We start from the raw sequence: 10,504 nt of genomic DNA, 5'->3' as shown, positions 1-10,504 counted from the left end.
CGGGAAATGACATCACTGATTCCCGCAGCGACACGTTCACTCACTGAATCGTTGGTGAACGGGAAATGACATCACTGATTCCCGCAGCGACCCGTTCACTCACCGAATTGTTGGTGAAAGGGAAATTACATCACTGATTCCTTCGTGAACGCCAATAGCGTGGCAGTATGGTCAGTAAATCCTGCTTACATCTGACGTTGGCTGCTGATTAGTTGATCGCGAAGATTGACAACATGCGTGTGGCTGAGCTCAAATGAACTGAGAAAAGAACGAATCACTTCAGGAAGTGACCCATTCACTCACGTTCATTGAAAAGATTCGTTCTTTTTGAACAAATCGTTTGCGAACGACCCAACACTAGTGTCGTGTAAGTGTCGAGTGTGCAGACTCCACACCCACAACAAGGGGAAACAGAAAGTCCAGGCAACAGAGAAACAGTTTTTCTGATATGTATGACTGCCAGACTTCTGCACAGGTCCGTGGGGAGCAGTCTCAATGGAGCATGACTACGCGAAATCAAAACGGCTGATGCGCGCTCATGTCAGCTGCACCCCCAGCCAACGACAGCTCAACAGTAATGAAGTCACGGGGTTGAACGGCGCTCCGTCACTATGGACAACTGGTGGCCAGGAGCCAATACAAAATCTGAAAAAATCTTATAGGGAATAATAAAAAAAAAAAAATCTATATATATATATATCTATATATATATATATATATATATATATATATATATATATATATATATATATATATATATATATAATTATCCATACCGCTTATCCTCACAAGGGTCGCGGGCGTGCTGGAGCCTATCCCAGCTGTCTTTGGGCAGTAGGCGAGGGACACCCTGAATTGGTTGCCAGCCAATCGCAGGGCACACAGAGACAAACATCCGCACTCACAATCACACCTAGGGGCAATTTAGACAGTCCAATCAACTTACCATGCATGTTTTTGGAATGCGGGAGGAAACCGGAGTACCCGGAGGAAACTATATATATATATATATATATATATATATATATATATATATACATTTATTTATTTATTTATTTATTTTTCAAGTTTTCTTGGAATCCGAACCGTATTACTAATCTCTTCAAATGACAGAGTATCCTCTGAAAACAGATCACCCAGTTTACTTGATTCCTGCTCTGTCCATAACTTGAATCTTATGTCCTTATCTTTCCTGGTTTCAATAATGTGTAATAAAGCCCTCTTAGAAGCTGGAATTCCAAGGGCATGGACAGCGGAGCCACAACTCAAGAGGCAAGCCGATGACCGTTACCAGTTAGGAATCGACAGGATCCGGGAAGCGCCATGGTGATGTAATTCCATTTCAAATTCGGATGTACAAAGAAATGATAATGAAGAAACAAAGCTGCCATTTCAGCTTCATCAGGCGCATAGACGGTGACACTTCTGCTGTTTAGGAAAAGCTGGAACCCGAGGAGGTACGTTTTTAGGAGCTGGGATAACTTCTTTTCTCCGTCATGCTCGAACACATTCAAATCTCAGACATTGTGTCAAAGTTTCATTAAACATCACACTCAAGCAGAGGCTCCATCTGTAACGTACACTTAAATGTTTGTGTAGCCAAAACAATCAATCCCGGATCTATATTTGGCATAATAACCAGATATTCAGACTTGAGAGTTTGAGCTCTCAGTCTTGAACCTGGAACACAGGACAGTTAGTAATATGTAACCTTGTGAGGTTTAAATGTCAATAATATTAAAACACCAGAAATGGAAAATCAATGCAATAAACAGATTAACAAATGAAGATGACAGAACTAAATAAATAATCCAGCTCATATTGCATTACGGATTTAGAATGGGTCTTTCCCAGAGGCTTTTACTTTTCTGTTGTATTCATGATTAGTTCATCATGCCATAGGGCCTACATAAGGGGTCGGCAACCTTTAACACCATTTCCACCATCAAGAGCCATTTCGACCCGGTTCCACGGAAAACAAATCAACAACAAACCGCAAACACTTTTTAACATATGAAATTAAGATGTTAGCATATATATATATATATATATATATATATATATATATATATATATATATATATATATATATATATATATATTGTGTTTGTTGGTCTATACATGTGCTAAAATTAATCCTTCTGCCCAAAACACCACCACCAATTCTAATGTTGAGCAGAAACAAAATATATATATATTTCTTTTCTTTTTTTTTACACTTGTAAAATTGTGTGTTGCTTATGAAATCCATGCAGGCCATCCATGTTTCAGAAAATTACATTTTATTTTTGATGAATGAACACATTTTGAACTCTTGCCCCCCCCCTAAAAATGCAGAGTTGAAGGTCTCTTTCAAATGAATTGAAAAGCTGAACTTAAATTTTCCATCTAGCAAACAAAAATGCTGTGAGCCTTCATCCTGCGTGTAGCCTTGACCTGAATTTAAAAATACAATGCAAAAAAGAGCACTATTTCACTGAACAATGAACATAAATATTTGCAAAATAACTGCCTGATGTATTTATTTTACCTGGTTAATGGGACTTCTGCTCCTGAACCTCTGCGCACAGCGTCTACAAATCAGGGCTGTAGGAAGTCACTTTCAGCTATACGCAGGACCGTAAGATGTTGTCTTTTAAAAAATAAATAAATAAAAATGTTGGTGTAAGCATTCACATTACATTATAAATGTGACCTCGGCCTCTTTCGTGTGTGATCATATGCTTCCCAAAAGTGACCCGCATGCGCCGAATAAGTCACGATGTAGTGTTTACGAAAGTAAATGTGATGCAGTGTGTCGGGGCATTTTGACAGTTGGGCGATTCGGTAAGAGGTAGAAATACAGTATTTGGAGGAAATGATGAGGTGAGGCTTTTTTAAAAAATCTCATTTCATGGAGATGTCGCTAAAGATGACATCACATCATAACCGTGTGTAAAAAAATGAGCCGATCGAGCCGTGGCTGAATTACTACTATCACCATACTGTAAATGTCCACTTTATGGTTCAAGTGGGATCAAATTAAAGTCAAATATAAAGTCAATACTTTTACTAAAAACAACTGGAGAGTCAATCTCTTCGCTGTTAGCACTGATCCCTGCGCCTGCTCGGAATGCATTTTGGGCTCCGGACGTCAATGTCGGATGTATGCGACCTGGCGGTTCAGACTGCGGTCGCATTGAAAAAAATCCGATAGGTATCCAATCCAGAACCACTTATGAAAGTGGCCATGAACTTATGAAAGTGGCCATGAACTTTGACATAAGACATAAGAAGAAATGTTACATGTTTTTGAACAAATAACATGCACTTCTATTGGACACTTATTTATTTTCGCAAGCCGCAACATAAGGATGAAAGCGCCGCATGCATTGGCCTACACTAAATGACAAAGTTGGCCATTTCACAAAAAAATTCGCTGTTCGTTTATCGCCTTCCGCCTACAGCCGGGGTACCCTTCCGCCGTCCGTTTATCCGCCATTTTGTCCGGCCAGACCAAATAGTAATCGGTCGGTCCGTGTATGGGAATTTGGGGGAGATCACTGGAGCACCCCAAACAGTCTGGCTTGACATTTTTCCTTGTCATTCATTAGCGTCAGGCAGGAAGAGTCAAGTAGGGCCAAGTAGGCCAAGCAAAAAAGAAAGAATATGATCGAAATGGCTTACCTCTACGATGCGGGCAGTGGCCGGCAAGGGATCGGGATTGTCATCTGTGGGACCATATGGCCCTCAAACAAATGCTTAGGTAAAAGGCTTCACCTTGCTGGCGTTAAATTGGTCTTTCGGACATCCGTACAAGTTGACTCATCATTAACATTTATCCCTCTGAGTTTTTGGCTTCGGAAAACGAACAAAGAATACATCCTTCATATGTGGACGGTCGTAGTGTTTGGAGTTGTTTCTGCAAGTTCCATGTCAGCAATGTTTACTCGGCATGTTTCTTTCTGAGCTAAACGGGCAGAAAACAAGCAGCACTAACAAGGAGTCGTCTGCGAGCATGCATCTACAGGTATACTTGTCTCCAGTCTATGTTGTGACCACTCTATGTGACGTCACCCGGCACGCTATTAGGACCCATTAGATGACCAAAAACATGCCTGATGCAAAATACAGGAGTCAAGCAGCAAACTTACCTGCATCAAACAAAACAATAACCATCAAACAGACACAAAATACATTTTAAAATCATATTTCATATTGTGGGCGGCACGGTGGTCGACTGGTTAGCTAGTCCGCCTCACAGTTCAGAGGTTGTGGGTTTGATCCCGGCTCCGGCCTCCCTGTGTGGAGTTTGCATGTTCTCCCCGCCGTGCCTGCGTGGGTTCCCTCCGGGTACTCCGGTTTCCTCCCACATTCCAAAAACATGCATGGTAAGTTGATTGGACACTCTAAATTGCCCCTATGTGTGATTGTGTGCCCTGCGATTGGCTGGCAACCAATTCAGGGTGTCCCCCGCCTACTGCCCGAAGACAGCTGGGATAGGCTCCAGCACGCCCGCGACCCTTGTGAGGATAAGCGGTATGGATAGTGAATGAATGAATGAATATTTCATATTGTATGGGCGGCACGGTGGTCGACTGGTTAGCACGTCCGCCTCACAGTTCAGAGGTCGTGGGTTTGATCCCGGCTCCGGCCTCCCTGTGTGGAGTTTGCATGTTCTCCCCGTGCCTGCGTGGGTTTTCTCCGGGTACTCCTGTTTCCTCCCACATTCCAAAAACATGCATGGTAAATTGATTGGACTCTCAAAATTGCCCCTAGGTGTGATTGTGGGTGTGGATGTTTGTTTGTCTCTGTGTGCCCTGCGATTGGCTGGCAACCAATTCAGGGTGTCCCCTGCCTACTGCCCAAAGACAGTTGGGATAGGCTCCAGCATGCCCCCCGACCCTTGTGAGGATAAGTGGTATTGATAATGGATGGATGGATATTGCATCTTGTCTAAATCCACCTCTCCTTATTAAACAAAAATTTGGTCAGGTATTTTCAACTTCCGCTTTTGAAATTGCGCAAGATGAAGCACTCTGTGTAAACAAAAATTGGAGTCTTTCTTCATCCGGAGACTTTCTTCACATTATAAAAATGGATGAATCATCAGAGTCATCTTGACATTTTAAGCTTTGTCCTCTTTTCAAGCTCACCTTGAATCTTAGTCACAATGGGCATTTGAATTAATCCTTCAGTTTTTGATGTAGACTTACTGTGTATTATAGTGCTCATGAACTGTTAAAACTTGCTTAAAATGAACTGTTATACATTGCTCATTTTGTTGTAAATTACTCAACTACACTGGCATTTACTTCTCGTCGTCAAAAAAAAGAACGTCAGCTTTTCCGCTTACATTTTGAATGAGAATGAAGCTGACCCAATTAATTATCCTCCAGAAAAGAACTCATTAGTTGTGCAGTGCATTTGGGTTCAGACAACAGTTGATTCATTAGTGTAAGAAGAGCAGAATTCTCAGTATGAACAGTGTGGTTGTTTCAACTGTCCATTTTTAGGGGGTTGATCCTCCTGCCAGGTCCCTGTGTCAGCACCAGCAGCTCTCTCACTCAATGTGTCTTGCACTATTATTTTTAAGGTCTTGGAAATTTTTCAAATAAAATACTTTTCAACAGCGCTTGCTTGCTTGCTTGACTTGCTTCTTGCACTTAGATCAACCTGCATCTGCCTTTGTTGCGGATGTCACAGGACCAAACCCAGAAAACAGGTGAGCTGTGACGGTCGTTACCCGAGCCCCAAGGCACTGTCATTTTCAGTTGACAGCAAGTGGCACTACAAGGCAAAATGGTTGCCACCTTAGATGGATAAAAACAGGTGGATTTTTCTGCTTAATTTATTCCACAAACGTAATATAAATCCGATTACCGTGTTCAGACTATTGGCAGCAGAAAATATATTTTACAAGGAAACCCTATGACTTGACTTCCACTTTAAATCAGTATTCCCAACCTTCAAGCCATGGCACAAGGGCCTGTTTTAAGTTTTTTTAAAAAAAACACAGCACTCCACCAAACACATATGTTACAAAAAGTGGATACACATGTAAATTATATACTTTCTGCTACCTAACGCATATTTGTTTGTTTGTTCTGTCTTTCACAATAAGTTGCTGGCATACAGTAGATAGATGAACAAAGATAGATTCTTTGTTATAAATAAATAATTTTCCAGAAATTTGATCATTTCCCTCGGCCATGAACCCACCACAGTGGTTGGGAATCACTGCCTTAAATGTATTCCTCAAGGTTTTGTCATTTCTCTTCCCTCACCTCGTCCATCTTCATCCCTATCTCATCCTGTCCCCTCTGACCATTGCTTGGCCAACTTTGTCATGTCTTTCCCATCCAGAGTCACCTCCTGTTCCTGTTAATTGATCAATGCTGAGGACTGCTGCCTGGCTTAGATCACTCTGGTGGGCCTGGCTTTAAAGTGGAAGTCAACCCAAACCCAAATTTTCTTTCCAATAAATGTTCTATGCGCCTACAAAAGTCTAAACACAGTATACTGATTGATACTGTGGTTGTGTAATATGAGTAAATCAGCAAAATTCACTTGTTTCAAGCCATCTTGGGAAGCCATTTCGTCACTTTTGCTGTCGACTGACAATGACATCACAATTGCGCAGGTAACGACCAATCACGGCCACCTGTTTTCTGAAGCTGAATCATGATTGGTCGTTACCTGAGCCCTGAGCGGCTCGGATGTCATTTCCAGTCGACGGAAAGTGGCAAAATGACTGCCCCCTGAGCTGGACAAAAGCGGGTGGATCTTACTGCTGAACTCATATTAAACAAACTCAATATTAATTAGAATGTCTTGTTTAGACTTGTGGGACTGCATAGAACATATTATTGGGAAGGAAATTTTTGTGTTGACTTCCCCCTTGAAGGATGTTTACAGCATATGTCAGGTGCTTGAAAGTGAATTAGGGGAGATAAAAAATTCTATTGGAACGCTGAAAAATGGGTAGGCTCATGCTAGCTCTGTGGGTTCTGTTAACAGAAATGGTCTCATTCAGTGATAAATTAAGCATAGTTGCTCTAGACTTTAGTTTGACTGTAAATTAAGAGTCCTCACATGCCAGTTCTTAACTAAAGACAATCACTGAATGAATGAATCATTACAAACTTGACAAATGTACTAATTGTATTTATATTAATGATGCAGATGGGACGCATTTAATTCAATGGCAACCTAAAATCATCTCTATAAATATTGTAATTAAGGGAACATGTTCTTCCAGTAATTGCAGATTATCCTTTCTACATAAAATGTGCTTCTGCTTGCTAGTTCTATTAACTGCTGACATTACTCTCATGTATGGTTGTTGTAGCCAGTTAGGATTGTTTTTATACTTTGGAATGTTCTGGTCCCCCCATATGTTTTTGGAATTTTGAACTGGATTATTTTGGTCTGTTATGGTGTTTTATCCAATCAATGCATCCAATACTGATCTCTATGATAGTGTGCTGAAGCAACAATCAGAGCTGGGCATTCCGGAATGTCCTTGGGATGGAACGGGCGTCCGTCCGATTTTGTGGACTGACAGACGGAGGATGAGAAGTCTTTTAAAAAGGACGGACTAAGCAAGGACGGAAGTGTTGGGTTCTTTTAAAAAGCAAGACAACTGCATGCTCTCTTCTACGGAGCCGCCTTCATTAATTGCCAGCACAACGCTTTTTATGTACTTCCCAGTAGTCACATTGCACATGTATATTCTGCCCTCTAGTAGTTCAAAACATGTTTAAATGTTGGCCATGGATAATGCCGCATGAGTCAGGATGCCATTCCACTGACTGACAGAAACACGGCCAGCCTGTCTTGTGTGTGTAATCGGGATAGCTATTTTGTTTTGTGAACTGACTGTTAACATTTAGTACCTTATCCCTTTGCATGCGAAGTATGTCCTTATATGGGACATCTTTAAATATATCTACCAGCGTATACATTTAAACGATCCGGAAGTGGAAGTCCTTGTTTCCTCTTAAAATAATCTTGCGTTATTTTGCAATAATTATTTTATAAAAAATGAAAACGTCTTAGACGCAAACGTTTTGCAATAAAACACAATACTATTGTGTTATTACTCAACCTTAAATATTCTCCTGATGTCCCCTGGCTTGCTCCAGTCGGCATCTTCATCATGCTCATCTTCATCACATCACGACGGTTTTATGTTGTGTCTTGGTTAAACAGTTGTAAACAATTCAATCCACTCATGATACTTCCAGCCGGTAAATGGATGTGCATAGGAAATTACTCAGCTAATGATCTTTTTTTGGGGGCGCGGCAGATCGACGGAATGTGAGGACAGAATCACTTGAGGACGGACGGGGTTGGAGGATTATTATTTTTATGAATAAGGACAGAGGGACAAGGATGGAAGGGTACCCAGGTCAAGGACGGAGGACGGACCGGCAAAAAAGGGTCAAGTGCCCAGCTCTGGTAACAATAACTACATTTACATGCAGTCAATATTTGGGACAACATGCATACAAGCACTTCCTGTACTACAAAGACCAAGATTCCTTGCGGTTGAGCATGGGCAGTGTGTCCTATGCATTCAGCATATTCCGATTTCGTATACACACAGGCATATTCGGTTGGAAAGGGAGTAACCCAGGCATGACATTCGGAATTTTAAAAACCTGAATAAGGGCATATTCGGGTTATTACTAGGGTGATCATATGTCCCGATTTGCGCGGGACTGTCCCGCATTTTAATGATTTTTCATGCGTCACGCAAATTGACTCGCTGTCCCGCATGTCTGATCGGCAAGCCCCAATTTTCAAACGTGCATCTAAAATCTTGTTTTTTTTATTAAACGCCCGTGTGCTGAGAGCAGGCAACACAGTGGAGGCTATTAGAGGGGCGGCTCTCGGGCTGTGTGTGTGGGGGTGGGGGGTGGGTGGGGGGGCAGTATGGTGTTCGGGCGGGTGTGACTGTCTGAGTGCGGGACTGTGAGAGGCAGGGGTATGCTGTCAATCAAACAGTCGGGCGCACATGCAGGCAATGCTGTAGTTGTCTATAAAGATACGCCTAGCATAAACGAACAAAAACGAGCATTTTAGCGACACGCTCCATCCGTTTGTGATGAATTAATGAAAATGGAGGACTCTAAAGAAAGTAAGAAGACTGCAAAGAAAATGAAACACAGTCACAACAAGGTCTGGGAACTCATTGCCCGTGGGTGAAGCCAGATAAAGTCAGATAAAGCTTTCCGTGAACTTTGTGGCTGCTGTTGCTGTTATGGAGAAAACTGAAAGACTTGAGCTGTGATGGACATAACCTAAAGTGTTTCATCAGTGCTTTCCTTGCTTCTGGGAGTGCATAGTGCTGCTATGGTGGACACGTTTATTTACAACTGAATTGATTGTAGTTACAGTATTGCTATCTCCTGACTATTTTGGATATACTTCTTGTTTTATTTTCGTTTTGTGCTGTGGCTGTTTAATTTGAAAATAATTTGAATTGCAGTAGTTGCAGTAGCCTGTCTTTGTTTGGATTGTCTTTGTTACTGTAGTAAATTGTTACTGCACTTCATGCTCTACATGTTGACTTGAGATTTGACAAGGTTCTATTGTGCGAGTGTGACTATTGTTAAAGTGCATCTACCTCAAGATATGAACGAGACTGACTATTTCAGCCTTTATTGTGAGCTCTGATTGCAAGGGCGGAGCTATGGGTGGGCCTGGGTGTGCACAGGCCCACCCAGATTGACAGACTGCGAGATCAGTGAGATTCATGAAAAAAAATATACTTTTACATTTTTTGTAAATTCTTATGAAATTATTTTTGAATTTGTGTTTCGTTGTGTTTTTTTATTGTATTGACTATTAAGAATGCCATATTTGTGGTTGTCTAAGGAAAATCTGAACTTCATATTATTCAGTTTGTCATTTTATTTGAATATACGATGCGTCGGGATAGCAGGATTGTGCTCAGTTAGAGAAATATCCAGGCCCACCCTGATTTTTCCAGGCCCACCCATTAGCCACATTCTGGCTCCGCCCCTGTCCTATTGATATTACTGTCTCAGAGATTCACCTTTTTACTTGCAGTTTGTGTTGTATTTTTGTAACTGCAGATAATTTCAACTGCAATTCTGTGTTCTGTGTTTTTATTGGTAGATCTATTATTTTGTTACAGTTTATTATATTATATGTTACTGAACAGTTGACAAGCTGTGTCATATGCATTTTTGGTGTCAATCGTGAGCGTCAGCTGCATTCCACAATGTCCCCCACAAGCATACTCCCAGTCCCACATCTGGTGAGTTTGGATCTGGTCATTCTAGTTATTACGCGTGTTTACATGGCTTTTAAAAACCTGAATACTGCCAATATATTCGGGTTTTAAAACGTTTATTGGCTGCATGTAAACACAGTCATTTACTGTATGCAGTAGGGACGGACTGACGATAGACGGACTGGTGGACCGGTGAAATTTATTGACGGAAATGATGATGGAAGGGCAGTTAAAATAACATGAGGGACTAACGATTAC

At 41.4% G+C, this 10,504-nt stretch overlaps 1 long non-coding RNA gene across 1 annotated transcript; it reads right to left on the bottom strand.

The window, feature by feature from the left end:
• Positions 1 to 2,320: 2,320 nt before the first annotated feature.
• LOC147135155 (uncharacterized) lies at positions 2,321 to 3,990 on the bottom strand. Its single transcript, XR_015089754.1, has 3 exons — positions 3,667 to 3,990; positions 2,531 to 2,632; positions 2,321 to 2,436 (listed from the first exon to the last, which is right to left on the bottom strand). It is a non-coding gene; the product is annotated as an uncharacterized LOC147135155 (long non-coding RNA).
• Positions 3,991 to 10,504: the final 6,514 nt, after the last annotated feature.

The sequence above is a fragment of the Filicampus tigris genome, chromosome 15 (genome assembly GCF_054856515.1).
Source record: "Filicampus tigris isolate MCC_2025a chromosome 15, RoL_Ftig_1.0, whole genome shotgun sequence".
Taxonomy (NCBI): Eukaryota; Metazoa; Chordata; class Actinopteri; order Syngnathiformes; family Syngnathidae; genus Filicampus; species Filicampus tigris.
Note: the sequence above shows the minus strand (reverse complement) of the source record. Positions and strands in the feature narration are given on the sequence as shown.